The 23,267-nt window shown below is 46.6% G+C and overlaps 1 protein-coding gene and 1 pseudogene across 2 annotated transcripts in view; one reads left to right on the top strand and one right to left on the bottom strand.

The window, feature by feature from the left end:
* Positions 1–23,267, bottom strand: part of LOC309807669 (interferon regulatory factor 6-like) — a 1,069,421-nt gene that overhangs the window by 791,300 nt on the left and 254,854 nt on the right. The window lies entirely within an intron of this gene.
* Positions 1–23,267, top strand: part of LOC309808881 (forkhead-associated domain-containing protein 1-like) — a 101,508-nt pseudogene that overhangs the window by 19,849 nt on the left and 58,392 nt on the right. Inside the window, exons 2-3 of the transcript in view lie at positions 406–612; positions 16,721–16,991. The product of the transcript in view is annotated as a forkhead-associated domain-containing protein 1-like (transcript). The remainder of the gene's footprint in view (positions 1–405; positions 613–16,720; positions 16,992–23,267) is intronic.

The raw sequence follows: 23,267 nt of genomic DNA, 5'->3' as shown, positions 1-23,267 counted from the left end.
ACTGACCTTTCTGGTTTGTGTTGGGCCATTTCTGCTGTCTTGCCACTCGGGACAACCAAAAGGATACTGGCATGGGATCAGAGAACTATCAAGTGGCCAATTCCTGGCCAATTCCCCCCGAGTTACCTCTTGCCTCTGTGTTGCCTGACGCCCTACCCCAAAACTGGGCATCTATTCTGGGTCTGCTGTCAGGGTCTGGTGACCCTCCACTCACTAGCTGTGTGGCCTTAGGCAAGTCACTTAACCTCTCTGACCCTCAGCATCCTCCTCTTAAAATGAGGATTGCAGTGACCGTCCAGCCAGATGAAGTGGTTAGCACATTGGGGCCCCCAGTGTCAGCGGCACTAGTTATTCCTTGTTATTCCTGTTATTCCTGGCTCTGACTGTCCCCCTTCTGCATTTCAGTCTGCAGACGTCGACAACCATCACGCACTCATTGAATATAATGAGGCCGAAAGCAGCTTTGTTCTCCACGACTTCAATTCCTGCAACGGCACGTTCGTCAATGAGTGCCACATTCAGAACGTGGCTGTGAAGCTCCTACCCGGAGACATCCTGAGGTTTGGGTCCAGAGGGCTGACCTACGAACTGGTCATCGAAAACCCAGCCTCGGTGAGTCCAGGCCCCTGCGGGGGTGGGGTGGGTTGGGGTGCAGAGGTGCCGTGTTGTGTCACCTTCCGTGCAGCCTAGGGCTCGGGTACGGCCACAGGTGGAGTTCGTCTGGAGCGCGTCACTCTTCCTTTCGCGATTCTGCGAAGTTCAGCCCCATCGCGTGGGTGCCCGGGGAGAGCGAGTCCTCGCGACCTCTTCTGGGCATTTCGTGGAATTACATGCAAGGGTTGCCTAGCGACCAGCCCGGAGCGAGAGCGTTTTCCTGAAAAGTGAAGCTTGGCGAGGGGAGGTGGAAAGCAGGTGTGTGCTTTTGAAGATGCAGAGATGGATGCTTCCTTTTTAGGCAGATCAGTGCTCTGCAACTTCCTAGCTTTGCGACCTCGGCCAGGCTTCTCTGCGTGCCTGGGTCTGGGTCTTCTCAGCGGTACAGGGCGTTGAGAGAGTATCTATGTATAAAAAGTCAAAGTCTCTGGCCGGAGTAGACACTCAAGGCCTGCCAGCTGTTATCACACCGTATCAGAAATGTTCCCGGGATCAGGACCTAAGGTATGGCCCCAGGTTAAGCGGAACGTAAGCCAAAATTCGCCCAGCAAAGCTCAGTCACCGGAAGTATCTGGTTCAGTAGGGAGGCAGGATGGGGGCTGGTTAGCAACACAGTCCTGGGTCAGAACCCCAGCTCTGCCACTGGCCTACTCGGTGCGCTCTTGCACAAGCCATTGGACCCCTCGGAACCTCGGTTTCCTCATCTACAAAATGGGGCCAACGACAGCAATGACCTTGCAGGCTTATCTCGAGGGCTAAATGAGATGGTTCTAACTGTAAAACTCCCAGAATAATATCCATTCGTGGTGAGCACACAATTAATACCTGTCGTGTGTGTCCCAGAGAGACGGCGTGTTAACCTCACTCCCCAGCACCAAGAACGCTGCATGGACTGAGACCTCCGAGGCTTAAAGTCCTTTCGGGGACGAGGCTGGGTATAAATAAATAAAGTTTAGAGAATCTAGACAGAATCCTGGGGTGTGGGTCCACTAGGCAGCCTTAAATACTCACTCAGAGAAGATGAGCACCGTCCCTCAGGCTGCAGGGCTCGTGACACCGCATCCACCACGTTTGGCTTTGAAAACCTGGGACAGTTTTCTCCTGCTGCTTCTCAGCCCCCTTTTCCTCCTTGGACCAACATTAAAGTGTGCTCACTTGTGGGATGCACTGGGATCCACTGGCCGCCCTGAGGAGGGGCTCCTGACATAGAAGGTGTTGACCTGATCAGGGGTTCTCAACATGGGTTCTAAGGATCCCCCTCGTCAGAAGCACGTGGGGAGCAGACCCACAGTGCAGATCTGGGCTTCACCCCAGGCCTGAGGACTCATACTTAGGATTCCCAGATGAAATACAGGACACGCAGTTAAATCTGAATTTCAGAGAAGCAACAAATCATTGTTATGTACAGGTGTGGCCCAACTATTGCAAGGAACCACTTATGCTAAAAAAATTATTTGGTGTTTATCTGAAATTCAGATTTAACGGACACCCTATAGTTTACTATATATTGATTTATTCATTTCTTTATTTATGCGAAATCTGGCAACCATACACATCCTCCCTGGGAGTAGGGCCTGGGAATATGCATTCTCACAAGCTCCCTGATGATTCTGATGCACCACCAATAGGAGGGAAACCGAAATTTAGAATCATTTGTATGGAACACTTACAGAATTTTTTAGGGATCAAAGAAAAGGGGATTTCACACTCCCAAGCCTGAAAATCCAAGTTCATGAAGTTTGATTCAATGTGCCCCAACATGTCTGATTCCAAGAAATTTTCAGGAATGTTCAGTAAAATTACAGGTTCCCAGGCCCCCTCCCTGGGAAATTCTGACTCTGTGGCTTGCCTGTGGGGAGAAGAATAGGGGAGCAGCAAATAATATCTGCATTTTTTTCTTTTTTTTTCCTACAAAGATATTTATTGAAATATTATTGATAGGGGCATAAAATTTGAAACCTAAATTTCCATCCAAAGGAGGCATTGTTTAATTAATTATATTGTTTAATATATTATAAGGAGTTTAATATATTATAAGGAGTTTGTTTATATATGGAATACTGTTCTGCCTTTTTAAAACACAGCTTTCTTGAGACATAATTGACATGCCATAAACGGCACATGTTTCAAGTCTGTAAGTGGATGGGCTTTGACATATGGGTACACCTGTGAAACCATAGCCACAATCAAGACAGTGAACAGCTCCTTCATCCTCCAAAGTTTCCTCCGGATCACAGCATGTGTTTGTTTGCTTGCTTGCTCTTAACAGCTTCACTGAAGTACAATTTACATAACAGAAACTTCACCCATTTGAAGTGTCCAATTCAATCAATTTGAATATATTGATGGAGTTGTGCAGCCATCACCACAACCTGCTTTCAGAACACTTTCCTCCATTTCTATCACCCCAAACCTCGGAGAAACCTTGGAGGTATTTCATTTTGGGGTTTGTTTTTAACTTTTAATTTTCAAAATTATGGTAAAATACACATAAAATTTACCATCTTAACCATGTTTAAGTGTACAGTTCACAGTGGCATTAAATCTATTCACACTGTTGTGCAGCCATCATCCCCATCCATCATCAGAACTTTGTTCATCTTCCCAAACTGAAACTCTAAGCCCATCAAATCAAACCCCCTGCTTCCTTCCTCCCCTCCCACCATGCTGTGTCTGTGAATTGGACTATTCTAGGTTCCTCATATAAATGGAATCTTACATTGTTTGTCCTTTTGCGATCATCTTATTTCACTTAGTATGATATCCTCATGGTTCATTCCAGTTGAATATTTCATTGTATGGATTCACCACATTTTGTTTATCTGCTCATCCATCCATGGCCACTTGGGTTGCTTCCACCTTTTGGCCATTTTGAGTAAGTTTGTTATGCACACGGGTGTACAACTATGGAATGGGGACTTTATTTTACAAGGTGCTTCTTATATAATTGTGGGAAACAGTGATGACGACCTCTAACCTTGAGTAGATAAGACGGAAGAAGATGCTTTGTAAGAAGAGAAACCAGGAGAGCAGCAGGAGGAATCACTGACGTGAACAGCACTGTGCTAAGCAATTCACCTGCTCTCCCTTATTTCACGCTCATAGCAACCTATGAGATGGGTTCTCCCATGATCCCCATTTTACAGACAAGGAATCCGAAACTCAGAGAGGTTAAGTAATTTCCCCAGGGCCACACAGCTTGTCAGTGCAAATTAAACACTATCCCCACTTGTGGAAAAAGGAGGGGAGAAAACCATTTAGTCTGATGCTAGCTGGAGCAGTAGCCTTGACTGGTTTTCACACCGAGGAAAGCATACTCTCTCGGTCACTCGAATATACACGGATTTTTTCAATTCTTATTCCTACACGCACTTGCACCTTGCTTCATTCCTCGGTTGACTGCAGGCAGCTGCACAAGTGTTCCCCTGGCCTGTGCCCAGGGAACTTTGCAGGACTCTCCCCAACCCCATCTTCTCAAAAGCGCTCTCTGCCGGGGCATCCCCAGCTTGAGAAGCTTCCATCCATGACGCTCATATTCATGGAGGGGTCCTTTGCAGCGTCCGTGTGAGGGCGGCCTGTGGACTGACTGACACCTTCCTACAAATTGCACTTCCTGATGACTCCAACCTGCTGGCTGTTTAAAAGAAGAGAAAGGAAGAGGGGAAAAAGGGAGAGGTATTGAAGAGCATCTCTCATCAAATATTTTGAAGCCCAGTTTTTCTAAAAAAATTCGTGGCCCTCTTGCTTCAGGCCTATTCTTGTTTCCAATTGATTTTGGGGTCCCTGGTGAGGGCGCTGTGTTTCCTCCTTGGATGGAGTTTCCACGGAGGACTGCCCTGATATCATACAGATTAAGTATGATGAGAACTGTTCTTCTCCCGACAAAGAGTTCCCAAATGAAAGCATTTAGTTCAGGTGTTGTGGTGACCCTAACCAATAGAGGAGGGTGTGACAGCATTTTACTGGGGGAGGGGGGTGAGGTGCGGGGCGCTTAGGAATCCAGATGTGTGTGCAGATGTCACAGTGGTTAGAGCACGTGCCCTGAGGTCAGGCTGACTCCAGCGCCGTCCCAGCCCTGCTCTTGACCGGCTTTTATACTGGACGTGCACAAATCATCTACCTCTCAGAGCCTCGGTCCCCACTCCTGTAACAATAGTTCCTACCACCTTGAGTGACTGTGGTATTAAGTGGGCAAAGTGCGTAAATTGCTTAGTCCAGCGTCTGGCACCTAATAAGCACATGATAACCCTCAGCTTTAGAGTCAAGCAAACCAGCATGGAGCAGCCAAGATGCCTCCTTTGTAAGTGTCCTTTTGGACAGGGAAACCTCCCAAGACCTGCCCCCGCTAGCAGATAAATATATTTGCAGATAAATTACCCATAGAATAACATACAAGATGGAAAAATATAAAGAAAAACTCTTGTTTGACAAAGTGCATTGGCAAGCAGGTTGTGCCCAGGACCATCCTTTTTTTTTTTTTTTTTTTTTGCGGTCGCGGGCCTCTCACTGTTGTGGCCTCTCCCGTTGCAGAACACAGGCTCCGGACGTGCAGGCTCAGAGGCCAAGGCTCACATGCCCAGCCGCTCCGCGGCATGTGGGATCTTCCCGGACCGGGTCACAAACCCGTGTCCCCTGCATCGGCAGGTGGACTCTCAACCACTGCGCCACCAGGGAAGCCCCCAGGACCATACTTTGTAAATTATAGCTCTCTCATCAAAGTATAACCTAGGGCTGCCATATTGCACAACTCCAGGGTCACCATTCACAACGTAGTCCATGTGGATGGCGCCCACTGAAACTGTGCAGGACAAAACCCGCAGGGCCATCTGCAATGCCCTGAAGCAACCGTTAATTAATCCCATAGAGTCTTGGCACCAGGCGTGGGAAATTGAAGTCCCAGAGTCAGGTGTGCTGCCGTGTTGTGGGTTTTGTTGGTTGTTGCCTTTACTCGTGCTTTCTGAGCTCTGGGAAAGGAGGTGTGGAAACAAGCTGTGCTAGTCACAGTGGCGCCGTTCTTACAAGGCAGCTGAGTAAGGAAACCCACGTCACCCGTATGTATCCATCATGTCTTTCTCTGTTCTGAAATACGGCAAAACGGATGGAAATGGCCAGAATGAAAAAGGAAGCCAGGCGCCACAAATGACGTGCCGAGTTGTTCCATGAGGGGGTTGACAGCTCCTTGGCGGCAGCCCCCATCCCCATGACGGCCTGTGTCTGGCCTTCCCTGTAGCCTGCTCTGCCCTGTTCCCAGTCCAGCCAGACTCTCCCACGTGGCTCCTGGATAGTGTCTTCTGTCCCTGCAATGTCATGACGTCCTGTCTTGCGAGAAGAGCGCCCTCTGTCGGCCAATATTCCTTGCTGCTTTAATGGGGAAGCTCTGCAGAACACAATCGAGAAAGCAAGGCCTTTGGAGTTAGATGGACCCAAGTTGAAATGCCAGCTGCAACTGATTTTACCTTTCTGAGCTTCAATTTCCAATTTCTGCCAAGGAGCTATTCATTAATCCCAGGTCCCCTTTCCCCCTTCAGTTGTTTTTATAGAGGTCCCTGGGACCACCCCTATCATGGCATAAACTGAGGCTCAGAGAGTTTCAGTGACTTCCCCAAGGTTAGGCATCAGTCATATAGATCCAGAGACAGGATTAAAAGCCAGCTCTCCTGAGTCCCTTGGAGGCTTTTCCTAATAGCACGAAGCATCGTGGGGCCGTGAGAGCCCAGGCAGGTCCTTCACTGCCCAGCGGTTAATGAAGGTCTTGCAATTCCCAGTCCAACCTGCAATTTCACACGCTGACAGGGGATGATTCATTATGTGGGTAAAAACGAAAGCCACTGATAATAGAAGAAAATGCATTTTCAGTTATCTGGCTTCCTTGCTTGTTTGGCTCCACTAACTTATTTTTTGGCTGCACCAATGCAGGATCTTAGTTCCTCAACCGGGGATCAAACCTGCACCCCCTGCATTGGAAGCGTGGAATCTTAACCACTGGACGGCCAGGGAAGTCCCTGGCTCCACTAACTTTTTTTCTTTAATTATTTTATTTATTTTATTTATTTATTTTTGGCTGTGTTGGGTCTTCATTGATGCGCGCGGTCTTTCTCTAGTTGCGGCGAGCGGGGGCTACCCTTCATTGCAGTGCGCGGGTTTCTCACTGTGGTGGCCTCTCTTGTTGCGGAGCATGGGCTCTAGGTGCATGCGCTTCAGTAGTTGTGGCATGCGGGCTCAGTTGTTGTGGCTCGCGGGCTCTAGAGCACAGGCTCAGTAGTTGTGGCCCATGGGCTTAGTTGCTCCGCGGCATGTGGGATCTTCCTGGACCAGGGCTCGAATCCCTGTCCCCTGCATTGGCAGGGGGATTCTTAACCACTGCGCCCCCAGGGAAGTCCATCCACTAACTCTTTACCAGGGATATTGCTGCCGTTCCTGGACAAATTCAGTTGCCCCCTTTCTTCTTCTATTTTGACGATGGTGATCATACCTGATGGCTAATGTTTTATGCTCATTTATTATGGACCAGGAAGTGTTCCCAGCATTTCACGTGCACTATCTCACCCACTTCTCACAGACTAAGAAATGGCTGTTAGTATCCCTGTGTCTTACAGACAAGGCACAGAAATGACACACTCGTCAGGGTCCCAGAGACGGAGCAGAGCCGGGAGCCGGACCAGAGTCTGTGTGACGCCGGATCCCAAGGTCTTAACCCGAGGTCGGCACGTTATGGCCCAGGGCCAATGCGGGCCATCGCCTGCTTTTGTAAAGTTTCCTGGGAACACAGCCAACCCATTCACTTCAGTATTGCCTGTGTTGTCGGCTACAAGGGCAGAGTAAGCTGGGCAGATCCTATGGCCCACAGGGCTGGAAATGCTTACTGTCTGGCTCTACAGAAAACGTTTGCCAGCCTCTGCTTGTAACATTATGCAGTACTGCCTCTTTCATTTGACTTGGTTTCTAAAAGAAGAACTTAAAATAGAGGGGGGAGCTGGGGAGAAAGAACTCACTCAGATTGAGCCTTACTGTGTGCCAGGAAATGTGCTGGTTAATTGCTTAAGTTTACTGAGGAATAAGAAGAAACAGACAAGCTGGAAAACTAAACTTTGAACAGTCTTTTCAATACCTCTTTAAAAAAGAGCTGGAGGGCTTCCCTGGTGGCGCAGTGGTTGAGAGTCTGCCTGCCAATGCAGGGGACACGGGTTCGTGCCCCGGTCCGGGAAGATCCCACATGCCGCGGAGCGGCTGGGCCCGTGAGCCGTGGCTGCTGGGCCTGCGCGTCCGGAGTCTGTGCTCCGCAACGGGAGAGGCCACAACAATGAGAGGCCCACGTACCACCAAAAAAAAAAAAAAAAAAAAAAAAGAGCTGGAAATATGTGGTTCTAAATATACATACACATATATATGCATTTGCAAATATAGTAATAATATAATTACATTGACATGGATCTGATAAATATACTAGACATTAACATATTATATATACAACAGATGCATATTACAAATTTTGCCTGTTTCTTCAACTGGAAAGTTTTCTTTTAAAACTGTGGACTGTTGGGAATTCCCTGGTGGTCCAGTGGTTAGGACTCAGTGCTCTCACTGCTGAGGGCCTGGGTTCAATTTCTGGTCAGGTAACTAAGATCCCACAAGTGCACGGCGAGGCCAAAAAGTAAATAAATAAAACTATGGAATGTCTTCCCTGAGTCACTTTTGAAGCAGAAATTTGGGATTTGTAGTCTGAAGCCTGCTGTAGCTAGAGAACTATTTATCTATCAAAGTTTCTCTAAGCAGCGTTTTACTACTTGTCTTATGATTGGTTCCTTGGTCTTAAATCATTCTTCTCTGGAGATGCTGCTTTACTTTTATAAGTTGAAAGGTAAATTTGGTGCATGATGACAGTCTGGTGGGTTTTATTTGAGCATGTCATAACCTTTAAAACAACTTTCACTCTGAGTACATAGTGATGCTTATGCTAAAGTCTCAGTAAGCATACTGTCCAGGAAATTTGATTGTTTGCAAGTGTCAGAAAACCAACTAAAACTAGCCTAGGCAAAAAAAAAAAAAAAAAAGCTCATGGAACTGAAAAGGCCAAAAGCTGCAGCTTAGGCCCAGCTGGATCCAGGCGCCCAAATCATGGTCAGGAATCTGACTCTTTCTTCCCTGTTAGCTTCCCAATCTCAGACAGACTCTTGCCTCACCTGTAGGAAAGTAGCCACCAGCAGCCCCAGCATCCTACAAAGTAGCAGTTCCAGGGAAAGAGCCAGCATCTTCATTGGCAGTGGCTTGGATCACGTGGCTTCCCCTGAACCAATCACTGAGGCCAGGGGCAAGGAATGCTCTGATTGGCCAGGCCTGGGTTATGGTCTCACCCGTGGGGTGGAAGGGTCAGAATTCTATGGACTCAGGATTGTCAGGGAAAGGGTGTCTTCCCTGCAAAAAAATTAAGGTGCCCATCCAAAAGATGGAAGAAATGGATGCGGGGGAGGCAAAAACAAAGAAGATGTCCATGACATTAGGAAGCATTCCTATTGCCTAAGTGGAGCCTTCCGAACGGGATTTGCTACTAGGGATGTGGGGGGAGGAAAATGACGAATAATCCACTTTTCCATTGGAAAAGTCCAAGGCCAGTCTCCAAGGAAGCAGAGTTGCTCATTTCTCTCCTGTGGTGAACTGGTGTGATGAGAAGCTCAGAGTCAGGGCCTTAGTTGTCCATCCCCAAGAAGGATGGCATTTCCATGTCCCTGGGACCTCTGAATAGGGCCCGTTGTTGAGGAGGATGTGGCTTTACTGTACCGGGGTTTGAGGAGCCGGCAACGGAGTGAATGACCAGAGAGCATGGTGCCCTTCAGAACAAAACCTGTTTCTTGTCAAGCTTTGTCATCTCCTACCTGAGCTTATAGGATTTCCTCTACCCTGTGCTCTTACAGGTCCTGTGGGGACTTACTGATGTGATGAGAACTCCTGAGGCTGGGTGTTTTATATTAAAGGCGATTTCCCGAGACCAGTGAAGTGGAGGGCACGGGGCAGCAGGCAGCCTCAGGCTCGGCCTCCGCAGCAAACACTCACACAAAAGGACCCCTGAGGCTGTGTTGTCACCAGATGTCTACAGGCGATGCAGATGACATCGGGGGAGGTGGAGACGGGAGCGCGGGCTGAACCCTTAGCATCCTGCTGAGACAGAACGCGGACCCGGCCAGGAACCTGGCCGCGTCCTGCTTCCTCTGGCAGACCACACCCTTTGTTACCAAATCAGAACTACGTTGCTCCTTCTCTGAACTTAGTTGATGATCATTCATTCATTCATTCATTCATTCCGTCTCTCTATCTGGCAAGACCGAATTGAAGCAGGCCAAGTCTAGGGGTAGCAAAAGCTATTTGCAAAAATCCGGCTGTTTTCTCATTAGCTTCTATTTCCCATTTAATGGACTGACCAGGAAGCTGATTAGAACTTGAAAGGAAAGGAAAAACCATAAGATTGAAGATTTACAAGAAAATGGGAAAATTAGATGGGCCAGATCTCCTTTAACACAGCTGGGAAAACCCCAAACGAATGGCTTTTCTGAACAGCTCAAAGAGACTTAATTCTTTTAAGTTCCAAAACCTAAAAATAATGTATAACTTGGCGGTTCTGTGTTCTAAATGTATAACCCTGATTTCTCACACTGAAACCCCGTACATGATTTACCCTTTTCTTGGGGACATAGAATTATTACCCATCTCTGAGTTACGGTGACATCCCGGGACTTGTTGAGATAAAGGCCATTTGTCCTGGCACCATGTAGCCCCCTCTCCTGGCTTCTGAGTTCTACTGGCCATGTTTTCTAGTCTCCATTCTGCCTTTCCAGGTCCATGGCTCCTCCATGCTGTGGTCAGTGTGCCTGCTCGCCACCATCACCCCTACCCCCCAGGCCCTTCCATACTGTGGGAATTAAGCTCCACATCTATGTATGTTAAATTCTTCTGTAAGGAAGCCGGTCTCTTCTCCCTCCTTTATGTATTTACTCACTAATGTATCTATGTCAGTATGGATCCATGTATACTGATTTTACACTTTGAGTTATAATCCAATACTCATTAACTATTACTTTGCTCAAATTCTTCCAGCCTTGGCCACTGGGAGCTCTTTCAGGTTGGTTGCTGTGTCCTTGAGCATCTCCCCACCTTTTCATTTTGGGCACTTCCTTACTCTCTGCTGTTACAAGGTGTGCCAGGCTTATCATGTATTTTCCCCATCCCAGCCCCAGAATCAAAGTGCTTTTTATTTGCACTATATTTGCCAACTGTTCAGCTCAGTCAGCGAACACCTACCATGAGTAGTAGGCACTCTGCTGGGTGCCAGCACAGCCAACGATTGGCTGGTAAATATTTAATGACCAGCTCTCTGGAAAAAGTAAAGTACATGGATGCATAGCATAAGGTTTACTGATATAAAGAATGTGTAGCACAGTCTTTCCATGTAACAAGAAATGCAGTACTCTTTCTTGTAAATTCTATATAGCCAGCTGAGTCTCACAGAATGCTTTCATTGACTTTAGGTGAACTCTTGTATCCATAGCCAATTTCTCATTGCAGTTGACGAATGAGAGAGTTCCCAACCTGAGCACTCGTGGGTATTTTTGGATATTTTGGATTTATGAATAATACAAGTGAAAAAAGAAAGACGTTAGAACTTCACATGTTCATCAGTGACATGAGTGACTTTGTTGCTGCATCAGATAATAATTTTCAAATACTCGAAGAACGTTTCCTCAATTTTTTTTTTCTATTCATAACATAATGGCTAAGACACAACATGCTTTTGTATAATCTGCACTGTTAACATTTTCTCCATTATCATCTTAAGTCTAGGCAATCAACAAAACAAACAAAGAAACAAAATCAAACTGTACATGAACCACCATTATTAAACCTATTTATAAAATTTTTAAAAATCAAGCCCTGATTTATAGCATTTCCTGATTTCTATGGTGTAATACGCCCTCCACGGTCAACTTCAAGCTCCCAATGACACATCCCTGAATACAGAGATGGAAAGAGAGGTGTGGTAACACATCACTGTGTAGCATTTCCAACAGACACATATAGTAGAGTGAAATAACCTCAAGAGCATAGGTAATAATAAAATAGAGTAAAATAATTAGGAAGGGGTGAGTTTTAAGTTTGTATCACCTTTGTTTCTGATATAATTTAAGTGTAAATTTAGGTAAGTTAATTCTTACTAATGGCTGTGTTTATCAACCAGTTGGCAAAATTCCTGGACATTTAACAATCGGTTCTCGTGGGCGGGTACCAGCTGACCCCAGGACTCCTCTGGTACAGCAGTAAACATACCACAGGTCTTCCCGGATGGAGGCTGGGGTCCTCTGAGCTGCTTCCAGGGCGTGGCATGTACCAGATGAATAACACTTCCATAAGACAGTTGTCAGTGTTCCTAGAAAATCCCATTTCTAAGTAGCCCATGTGATGTCTTGTGGTTTTTCACACCATCTAATGTTCATTTCCTTTTTTTAACTCGGAAAATATCCTATCATTCACTAACCAATCATCTAAGATCCGTTTGTGAGTATGGAAAGCAGGTAATAAATCATGACTTCGAGTAACCTAGAAGTCCTAAGAGCACAGGTATTGGAGTCCAATAGTGTCACCACTTCCTGGCTGTGAGACCTTGGGCAAGTCATTTAACCTCTCTGAGCTTCAGTTTCTTAATCCACACAATGAGGGGTAAAATGCCTCCTGCAAGGTTATTCTGGAGATCAGATGAGACCACATGCATTAAGTGCCCAGCACAGTCTGTGGCACATCTGAGGCTTCTCTACACAGTGGCTCATAGCCGTTGTATTGTCCACAATTACTTACAAATGGCAGAGCACATAACAAGCTCTCCAAGGGCAAGGTCTAAGTTTCCACCTTCTCTGCAGGCTCCAGGGCTTCCTGGCAGAATTCATGTGTACTGTAGGCACTCGATGTGCAAACTACTTCCAATTTTTTTTAGGGTCTCCCGTTCAACTTACACTCTTTTCAGGGTTAGAAGCAGATATTGGAGAAATAACACAAAGAACAAGTAGATAATTTGAAAGAAAATGGATAGTGACTTCTTGAGTAAATCATTGACCCATGTTTTTTAAAGCTAATATAAATTCACCTGTGGATGTGGTCGTGGTTAACCAGGTGGTTGACAACCTGCTATTTTAAAGGTAGTATGGAAAAGAAATCAGGAGTATCACATATGCTATCTCAAAAACAAAACAAAAAAACCAACCATGGTAACATACCATATGGTCAGAGAACAGACACAAAGAAAGAGAAAAGGCATTAGTGTGTATTTTTAAACTAAAGTTTCTAAAAACAGACTTGGGGACTTCCCCGGTGACACCGTGGATAAGAACCCACCTGCCAATGCAGGGGACACAGGTTCGAGCCCTGGTCCGGGAAGATCCCACATGTTGCAGAGTAACAGCCCGTGCACCACAACTACTGAGCCTGCGCTCTAGAGCCCACGAGCCACAACTACTGAGCCCATGTGCCCCAGCTACTGCAGCCCATGTGCCTAGAGCCCACACTCCGAAACAAGAGAAGCCACCGCAAGGAGAAGCCCATGCACCACAACGAGGAGTAGCCCCTGCTCGCCACAACTAAAGAAAGCCTGCACGTAGCAACGAAAACCCAACACCGCCAAAAATAAATAAAATTAAATCTAAAATAAAAAAATAATAAAAACAGACTTGTTGATAACTGACATTGACCCCATGCTTCCTGTACAGCCCAGAGCTGGCTTTTAAATGTGAGTCTTTTTCTTATGTTTGCTTTTCTCCCTGCCTGTTTCATTGTAGTTACCATCAGCAATTTCTGAGAAAACCTTGACCTTCCCTGTGATAGAGCAAGCCGGCAAACTAGAGAAAACCCACTTTAACCATCCAACTAAAGCTACCCTCAAGCAACACGCTTCAGAGAAAAAAAAAAACACTTTATTTTTTAATTTTTAAACCCAAAGAGCTTGGAGTCTGCTGCATTTACACATCTTTGAATCCTTCCCCCATAGGGGCCCTATCGTTCGGGCTCTGTGTGCTGCAAGCGACAGAAACCAGCTCTAGCCGGCCTCAGGGATGGAGCACTTCAGGGTAGCACCCCAGCCAAGGCTCAAAACCAGCTTCCTTATTTTCCCCACCATGTTCACAGCAGCATAGTTACAATAGCCAAGAGGTAGAAACCATCCAAATGCCCGTGACGCTTAATGGATAAACAAAATACACTCTAAACTGTATGATGGAATATTGTTTAGCCTTAAAAATGAAGGAAATTCTGACATGTTACAACATGGATGAACCTTGAGGACATTATGCTAAGTGAAATACGCCAGTCACAAAAAGACAAGTACCATGTGATTTCACTTATTTGAGGTACTTGGTACTTAGAGTAGTCCAATTCATAGAGACAGAATGTTGGTCACCACGGGCTGGGTGGCGGAGGGAATGGGGAGTTGTTGTCTAATGGTTAATAGAGTTTACGTTTTGCAAGACGAAAAAGTTCTGGAGATCCATCTCACAGAAATGTGAAAATACTTAACACCACTGAACTGTATACTTTAAAATGGCTAAGATGATAAATTTTATGTTGCAGGTTATTTACCACAATTTGAAAAATAAATAAACAGCTTCCCTCTCTCCATGTCTGGGCTCCACTCCCTCATGCTGGCTGCATTGTGAAGTCCCACCAGGTCACTCCAGATCCTGGTGTCCAGCCAAGTCTTCTTGGGTCTCCTTGGCTCTGATTGGATCACTTGCCCCACCACTGAACCAATCAGTATGTCCAGGGAGTGTGATTGGTTGATTGCTTAGCCCCACCCACAGCAATGGGCCGACAGATTGGGAGGGAGATTCCTGGAATTTCCAGAAGAGCCAGGTGGATTGCGGCCTGTCCACTACGGCAGTGGATCACTTGAGGCATGAGATATGAGCACTCCCTTTAGCACCCTGGCAGTTAGTGGGCAGTGAGGCACATCTACCTGAGCATCCCAGCACAAAAGGGAATTCCTCCACACTACCCGTGGTCTCTCGATTTGTTTTCTATCAGGCGGGGGTAAAACATATTCAAATTTCCCCCTTCCCACCTTCAGCCCTTTCATTCGATAAATCTTTATTAAATCGATGAGGAAAGGTTGTAGGAATGATTGAGGCAAGACAGCCCCAGAGGAGAGGACGGGAAGGGATAGGATGGATGGAGAAGTGAGTGCAAGGCAGAAGCAGGACACCTCAGCTTCTAAAAGGAGAGAAAGGAAGAAAGCTTAGGTGGAGACCGAGGTGCCCACCGTGGAGAGAAATTCGAATCTTCACATAAGGTAACAGAGTTCTGGAACACTGCCAAGTCCGTTCCTGAAACAGGTTTCAACGGGGCCAGTGTCATCATAAATGCTGGGCCAGGTGTCGCCAGGCAATTGGAGTTTGATTTTCCCGAACAGTGTTCTCTCTGACTCCAAAAAAGTCTTCAGGGGAATTCATCGGATTCTTGACTTGGCTGGGAAAGACTGTAGCTAAAAGACTGGTTTGGGAACCTGAGTGAGTGGAGAACCTTCCTCTTGAATACAATCCAGCTGGAGCTATAGGAAGTTCTGTCTGCCAGTGCTCCTATTTCGGAAGCATTCTGTCCTGTTTCTCATTATGTGTCTGCAGTCTGCAGAAAGAGAAACGTGACCGCCACAGGCGGCAAACCTTTGAACTTAGCTTCTTCCTTGAAAAGTGTGTTTTTTTTTTTGTTTTTTTTTTTTTCTTTTTTTTTTGCGGTATGCGGGCCTCTCACTGTTGTGGCCTCTCCCGTTGCGGAGCACAGGCTCCGGATGCGCAGGCCCAGCGGCCATGGCTCACGGGCCCAGCCGCTCCGCGGCATATGGGATCCTCCCAGACCGGGGCACGAACCCGTATCCCCTGCATCGGCAGGCGGACTCTCAACCACTGCGCCACCAGGGAGGCCCGAAAAGTGTGTTTTTTTCTGCCAAGCGACTGGGGGTGGGGTTGGGGCGGAAAAAGGGAGAGAGAGACAGAGAGGGAAAGGGCTTTCCAGAACCCCAGTCCCACCACCCTCTCCACCACCACCTGAGCTTGGTGAAGTCCTTAACCTCTCCAAGCCTCATTTGTAAGCTAGGAATAAGGAGAGCTCCTCCCCTTCAGGGCTATCGAGAGAAATCGGTGAGTAATTACAATAAATGGTAGCATTCACGATGTCACGGTTTAACCACTAGGCTCGGGGAGGGACGGCCACAACAGCATTAACCAAGACAAAGCCAGGTGTCAGCACCTCTCAGCATTTGCTTCTCCCGGTGTAGATGGATTTTGATGTGCTCTCTAATGAAAGTAGATACAGACATCTTCCGCCGGGTCAGATGAAAAAAGGTTCTCTCGATAGATATTTATGGAGCGTCTGGCAAGAATCAGATGTGGCAGATGTTGAGGATCACAGGCTAATGAGCCAGCTGGGTTTCGAGCCAGTTGGGGTGCCTGCCACCCCAGAGCTCTCGGCTTCGGGGAACAAGTGGAATGGGAGTGCCAGGGAGACACAGTGTGGATGTGTGTGTCCTGGAGAGCTGGGCTTGAATCTCGGAGATGTGTTCATTCATTCTTTCAACCAGTATTTAAGGACCTACTGTGTATGTGCCAAGGGTTTATTCTAGGAGCTGAGGATACGGTGCTGAGCAAGGTAGAAAAAAAGCTGTCAGCCTCTCAGAGCTCAGAGGTGGCGTTGTACCAGCTCAGACGCTCACTGCCAAATCTGTGATCCTGGGAAAGTCACTAGGTCTTGCTCAGCCTCGGGCTCGTCACAAAGCATCAGGGGTATTAAATGAGGTAATGCATGTGAATCTCTTGACTGGGTGCCTGGCACGAAGTCTGCACCCAATAAATGGTGGTGCGATAGTGTGCAAGGTGACCCATGGTGGGGACCACCATCCCAAATTTGGGGAGAGTGTGGGAGGGCTTCCTGGGAGAAGTGACTTATACGCCGAAATCTAGGGCAGCAATTATGTCGCCGGGACAGAAAGGTGAAGACCACCCCAGCTGCTCGTAACCTCCCCTGACCCTCTTGTCTGCCCCTGCAGGTCTCCTTCCCATGGGTGAGGGGCCCAGCACCTTGGCCAAGGCCACAGCCACCTTGGGCCACCCAGCAACTGAACCAGTCACCCTCACCACCACAGACCCCCTTCTACCCGGGCATCTGGCCAGCGCCAGTGCAGAGGAGCTGGTCGCAGGGGTCCCCCGAGCCCCCCATGGTCCCACCAGCCTCCCACAGGCAGCCCATGAGTGCCAGCAAGAAGATGTTCTCCTTCGAGGTGGACAGAGCCGCCCACAGCGTTCCCATCATCAGGCAAGGTACTCATGGGTGCTTCCTTGGCGGCTTAGGGGAGGGGCTTTTGCTAGGAGGATGGGTCTCAGTTTCTGCTTTCCCCTTTTTTTTAAAATTTTTATTGAGGTGCAGTTGATTTACAGTGTTGTGTTAGTTTCAGGTATGCAGCACACTGAATCTGTTCAACATATACATGTATCCACTCTTTTTTAGATTCTTTTCCCATATAGACCATTACAGAGTGTTGAGGAGAGTTCCCTGTGCTATCCAGTAGGTCCTTCTTAGTTATCTCCTTTATGTATAGTATTGTGTATGTCAATCCCTCTCTTCCAATTTATCCCTCCCCCCTCTTATTCCCGGTAACCATAAGTTTATTTTCTACATCTGTAACTCTATCTCTGTTTTGTAGATAAGTTCATTTGTACCTTTTTTTAGATTCCACATATAAGCAATATGGTATGATATTTGTCTTTCTCTGGCTTTTGCTTATGTTCTCTGGTTCTGAAGTAGAACATAATCAAATGTGAAAAAATTGGGATAAGCAGAAAGTTAGAAAACAGTAAAAGATAAGCTGTCACCCTTATCACCAGAATTCTCCCTGTTGACTTTTTGGTACAAACTCCTCCAAGACTGTGCTCTGCCCATCTGCACACGTCAGTACCTCTGTGGTGAGTGTGTGTGTGTGTGTGTGTGTGTGTGTGTGTTTGTACATATATATGAATATATATGAATGTGTATCAGAATCTAAATTTATATACTTCGACTCAGATGTACAGACATATTGGTAACTGAAATCCCTCTTGCCTTAAGAGGTTTTTAAATATTTTATTACCATTTTACAGGTAAGAGGAGACTGAGGCTTATGGAGAAAATTACTTCTCCAGAGGTTATGTATTCAATCTAATCTAATCTAACGCTTTTCAGTCAAATTTAAGGCTGGTTATCTCAGTGACTGTCACTCACAGCCTGGTCACTTTGGGGACACACAGCCATCAGGGTTTCCTTCTCCCCCCCTCCCCCCGAGAAGGCCTCATGGCATTTGGGGAGGAGACTTCCTGTCTGTCACCATCCTCTTGGCCTTGTCAGCCTTACTGGCAGAGTAGCTGGGTCGACTTAGTCCCTGGCATGATTCCCAGGTTTCTTCTGTGGCCACTGGTGTGAAGGTCCCATTCTCTGTTTTCTGTGTCCCAGCCCCAGACCCCTCTGAGTCCCCAGGTCGCTCGATGCCTCCACACCCTTCCCTGGTCTCACTCAGGACCACTCACCTATTCACTTCCCTCAGCCATTCAAATAATAGTTATTATTCTGAAATATACAGACTAAGGAGCAAATGAAAGGTATCTCTGCAGTTTACATCATCATCATCATCATCTAAGGAATGCTCATGTACCTACAACACAAGTTAAGAAATTACTCAGCCATTTCCCCCCAGCATTTTAATGTGAAAACTTTCAAACCTACAGCAAAGCAAAAAGAATTTTACAGGGACACCTCTCCTCCTAATTCTACCGCTAACACTTTGCTGTACTCTTTATTACATTTCTGTCTACCCATCCTTCTTGTCCTGCATTAATCCATCTTATTTTTTGGATGCATTTCAAAATAAATAGCACACATCTGTAGTCCTCCCCCTAAATGCTTTAGCACATATACCATTAACTAGAATTCAACATTTTTGTCTCCTTCATGTAAAATGAACACACAATGTGTATTAGTTATCATGATTGCATAACGAATTCTCCCCAAACGTAGCAGCCTAAAGCAAAAATCAAACATGTGTTATCATCTATATGGTTTCTGTGGGTCAGGAATTTGGCAGCAGCTTAGCAGGACGGCTGTGGCTCAGGGTCCCTCGTAAGGCTGCAGTCATCTGAAGGCTTGACCTGGGCCGGAGGATCCACTTCCAAGACGGCGTGCTCACATGGCTGTCAGCAGGGGGCCCCGGTTCCTCACCACATGGACCTCCCCAGAGAGTGGCTCGAGCGTTCTCATGACAAGGCAGCTGCTCCTCCTGAGCAAGTGATCCTGGAGGACAAGATGGAAATGGCAACATCTCTTGTGACTAAGCTTCAGAAGTCATGCTCTGTCATTGCTGCAATATCCTGCTGGTTACACAGGGCGTCACCCTCCAGTGTGGGAGAAGACTACAGACAGGCCTGAAGACCAGGAGGCGGGGATTATCAGCAGTCATCTTGGAGGCTGGCTACCACAGCCTGCCCTCGGGTCCTCAATGATTCACACTCCTCCTCCTCTCTCCCGAGGCCCCCCAAAATCTCACCCCAGTAACAGCATCGGCTCAAATTCCAGAATCTCGTCTAAATCAAGTCCAGGTACAGATGGGGCTCATGGGTGTAGTACGTTACGTTCAGCTCATCAAGTACTACTTCCAGAAATCTGAAGACCTCTGAACAAAGGGTCTGTCCCTCACACACCCAGCACATATTGGTGGGACAGACATAGCATCACTGCTACATACACTCCTCTTGTTCCAAAAGAAGAAAAACAGGAAACACACAGGAGTCCCTGGCCCAAAGCAGTTCTGAAGTCCAGCTGGGAAAATATCGGCAGTTCCTTGACTGGGCTTCAGTCCAACTCTTGCCCAGAAATGACTTTCCAGGGCTCTTGGCTCTGCCCCTGGTCCGTGAGTTCCACCTTCTGAGTCGTCCTCCCTTTCCTATGAAAGGTGTCCCATGGATGTGGCTGCATAGTTTTATAGCCTGCTTCCTGCCTGTAGAAGCTTGGGGGTCCAGACGCTTCTTTGACTTTTGTGGGTCTCCGTCAGTCTGAGTTGGCAGTGCTTCTTATTGGGGTTCATCCTATTAGGCAAAACCCACGCCCACAGATTTTTTTGTCACAAGCCCTTCCACCATGGGCTTCTGCAAAGACTGACAAAGGACAGAAGCTTCTTAGAAGCCCAGTTCTTGGATCGAAGGGTTGTCTTGGACACTGCCCTGGACCTGTATTCTTAACAAAGGATTTTAAAACCACACCCTCAGCTTCTTCTCTAGACTGTGATTTCTTGAGAGTGCCCTTGATTTGATCTTTGCCCAGAACCTGTTTCTTACATTTCATTTGCCACCTGGAGAGGCAGGGAATTTTCAAGCCCAGAGCATTGCCCTGGTTTAACAGCCCTTCCTTTAACTGTCTCTCCCCCTCACATTTCACTATAATTAGCAAGAAGTAACCAGGCAGCACCTTCCAAGACTCTGTCTGGGACTCTCTTTAGCTTGACCACTCAGCCTCATCACAAACATTTTCTACCTTCCTCATGACCACAGGCAACGTGTTAGGAAACCTTCTGCCACCACCTAACAAGGATCCCTTAACCCCAGTAACATTTTCCTCACTTTCCTGGAACCCTTCCCTCACGGCCTCCTCAAAGGCCATCGGGCTTCTACTAAGACTCTTCAGGCTTTCTCAAAGAGTCTTGGCCAAAGTCCTCCAGCTTCTGGCCACTGTTCCATCCCAAACCACTCCACATTTTAGGGTTTTTGTTAAATTTTCCACCACTCCTGGTGCCCAAACCTGTATTTGCTACTTATTGTTGCATAACAAATTACTGCAGGATGTAATGGCCTAAAACAACAGTAAACATTTATTATCTCATAGCTTCTCTGAGTCAGGAAGTTGGGAATGGCTTAGCTGGGGGATTCTTGCTCAGGCTTGTCCATGAGGTGGCAGTAATGGTGGTGGCTGGGCTGTGGTCCTCTGGAGGCTTGTCTGGGGCTGGAGGACCCACCTCTAGGATGGTTCACTCCCATGGCTTTTGGTAAGAGGCCTCAGTTCTTCACTAAGCGGACCTCTCCATATGTTGCTTCAGTATCCTCAAGCTGCCAGCTCCTCCAGACAAGTGGTCCTAGAGAGTGAGGCAGAAGCTGCAATGTCTTTTAGGATCTAACCTCAGGAATCAAACTGTGTCATTTCTGCAATATCCTTGGTTACATAGAGAAGCTTTGTTACAGACTGAATTGCATTCCCCCAAAATGCATATGCTGAGGCCTCAATCCCAATATCGCAGAATGTGACCATATTTGGAGATAGTGTATTGAAATAGATGAGTAAGTTCAAATGAGATGATTGGGTGGGCCCTAATCCAAGGGCTGGTGTCCTTGTAAGAAGAGAGAGAGAGACGCCAGGGATGCACGTGCACAGAGAAAAGGGCATGTGAGGACACAGCAGGAAGGTGGCCGTCTGCAAACCAAGGAGAGAGGCCTAAACCTGCCCACACCTTGATCTTGGACTTCCAGCCTCCAGAACTGTGAGAAAATGAATTTCTTTTGTTAAGACCTCCTGTGGTGTTTTGTTATGGCAGCCCCAGCTAACTAATATAAAGTCCATCCAGTATTGGAGAGGATGATGCAAGGGTCTGAATACCAAGAGACAAGAATCAGTGGGGCCATCTGGGAGACTGGCTACCACACCATGAAAGGTGTAGATCTTGAGTGTGCTCACTGAGTTTTGACGGTCGTGTACACCTATGTAACCCAAACTCCTATCAAGATATAGAACATTACCATCACCCCAGAAAGTTCCCTCATGTCCCTCCCCAGTCAATTCCCAGCCCCAGGCCCCAGAGGCACCCACTCTTCTGAACTCTTTTCCAGCCATGGATTAGATATTCCTGTTCTAGAATCTCAAGTACACAGAACCATGTAGTACACGTTCCTTTGTGGAAGGCTTCTTTCACTCAGCATAGTATTTCTGAGATTCATTCATTTTGTTGTATGGATCATGTTCTGTTTTATGAACATATATACAGGGTTTTGTGGGGTTTTTTTAATGCGTCCTTTGGACACATGTCACATGGGCTGTTTCTTTTCTTTTTTTCACTCCGCCATTTAAATTTTTCCGCTGTAATCACCGGTTTCTCCAGTGCCATGTTGAACTTGGGGCTTCTCTAAAGGACTTGCATCCCCCCTGGAGAAATGAAGGAAGAGTCATATGGCTTAGAGTCCCTCACATCTACCTGGGCTCTATCTCCTCAGCCTCTCAGCCAGGTCTCATGTTTCCAAACGTTTACCCTCGTTCCCCTGACACACTCCCCATCCTCAGAAAAGGACTTTCATCTTCCCGTGTCATGGGGAGTTCCTTTGTGTCTGGGCCTCTCTACTCCACGCTTCAGAGAAAACTCTGTGCTCCAGTCCTCCATGCTGTCTCTTGACAGAAAACACCTCTTTTTAAGGGTTCCAAGAAAGCTCTTTCCTCTCTTAGCAAAGCTGGGCTCTTCCAATTAAATTGGTTTACTGTTAGACTGTCACCTTGCTTTAGACTTGAAAAATTCTATTTGAAAACCCAAAGCCAAGGATTTATTTACTGCAAATCAGGTCAGGGTTTCTCAATCTTGGCACAGTGACAGGTGGGTCGCATAACTCCTTGTTGAAGGATCTGTCCTGTCCACTGTAGAGTGTTTAGCAGCATCCCTGACTCCTACCCACCAGAGATACCAGTAGCAACACCACCACCACCCCCCCAACTGTGGTTCTCAAAAATGTCTCCAGACATTGTCAAAAATGAAAACGTCATTTTGCCTGGGGGAAAACTCACCCTGTTCTAGTTAATACTCATCCTTCCTTTACCACAAGGCAATAAAACGTCAGCTCCAAGGCCAAATCTTAATGGCAAGAGCTCATGGGAGGTGGGGAAGAATTACTGAGAAAAGAAAATATGTGGAGTGACTTATTAAAATAGCATCTTGATTCATATATATATATATTTTTTTCCCAATAATGGGATCATATGAACCTAACATAGGTAACCTTTTTTTTTCTTTTTTTGGCCGTGCCGCTCAGCTTGCAGGATCTTTGTTCCCCAGCCAGGGATGGAACCTGTGCCCCCTGCAGTGGAAGCACAGAATCCTAATCACTGGACTGCCAAGGAATTCCCTACCTGATTTTTAAAATTCAATAATATGTCATAAACATCTTCCCACTTCAATACATTGACTGCATAGTGGTTAAAAGCATAGGCTCTGAATCCAACAAACTTAGGTTCATCCCTTGACTCTACCACTTACCAGCTGTGTGTCCTTGAGCAGGTGACTTGCCGTCTCTGTGCCTCATATCTCTCACGTATAAAATGGAGATGGGAATAATAATGCCTATCTCACTTGGTTGTTATGAAGACGAAATCGTATCCTGCGTGTAAGTGCTGAGCACAGCGCCAGGTGCATAGCGAACATTCAGTAAATATTAAAATATTTAATATTTTAATATTTAAATTTTAATATTTTAATAATTTTAATATTTAAATTTTAAATATTAAAATTTAAAAATTAAGTTATTACCTAACCATGATTGTTATTT

The sequence above is a fragment of the Mesoplodon mirus genome, assembly GCF_964341445.2.
Source record: "Mesoplodon mirus genome assembly, chromosome: 7".
Lineage (NCBI taxonomy): Eukaryota > Metazoa > Chordata > Mammalia > Artiodactyla > Ziphiidae > Mesoplodon > Mesoplodon mirus.
The sequence above is the reverse complement of the archived record's forward strand: the minus strand, read 5'-3'. Positions and strand labels throughout refer to the sequence as shown.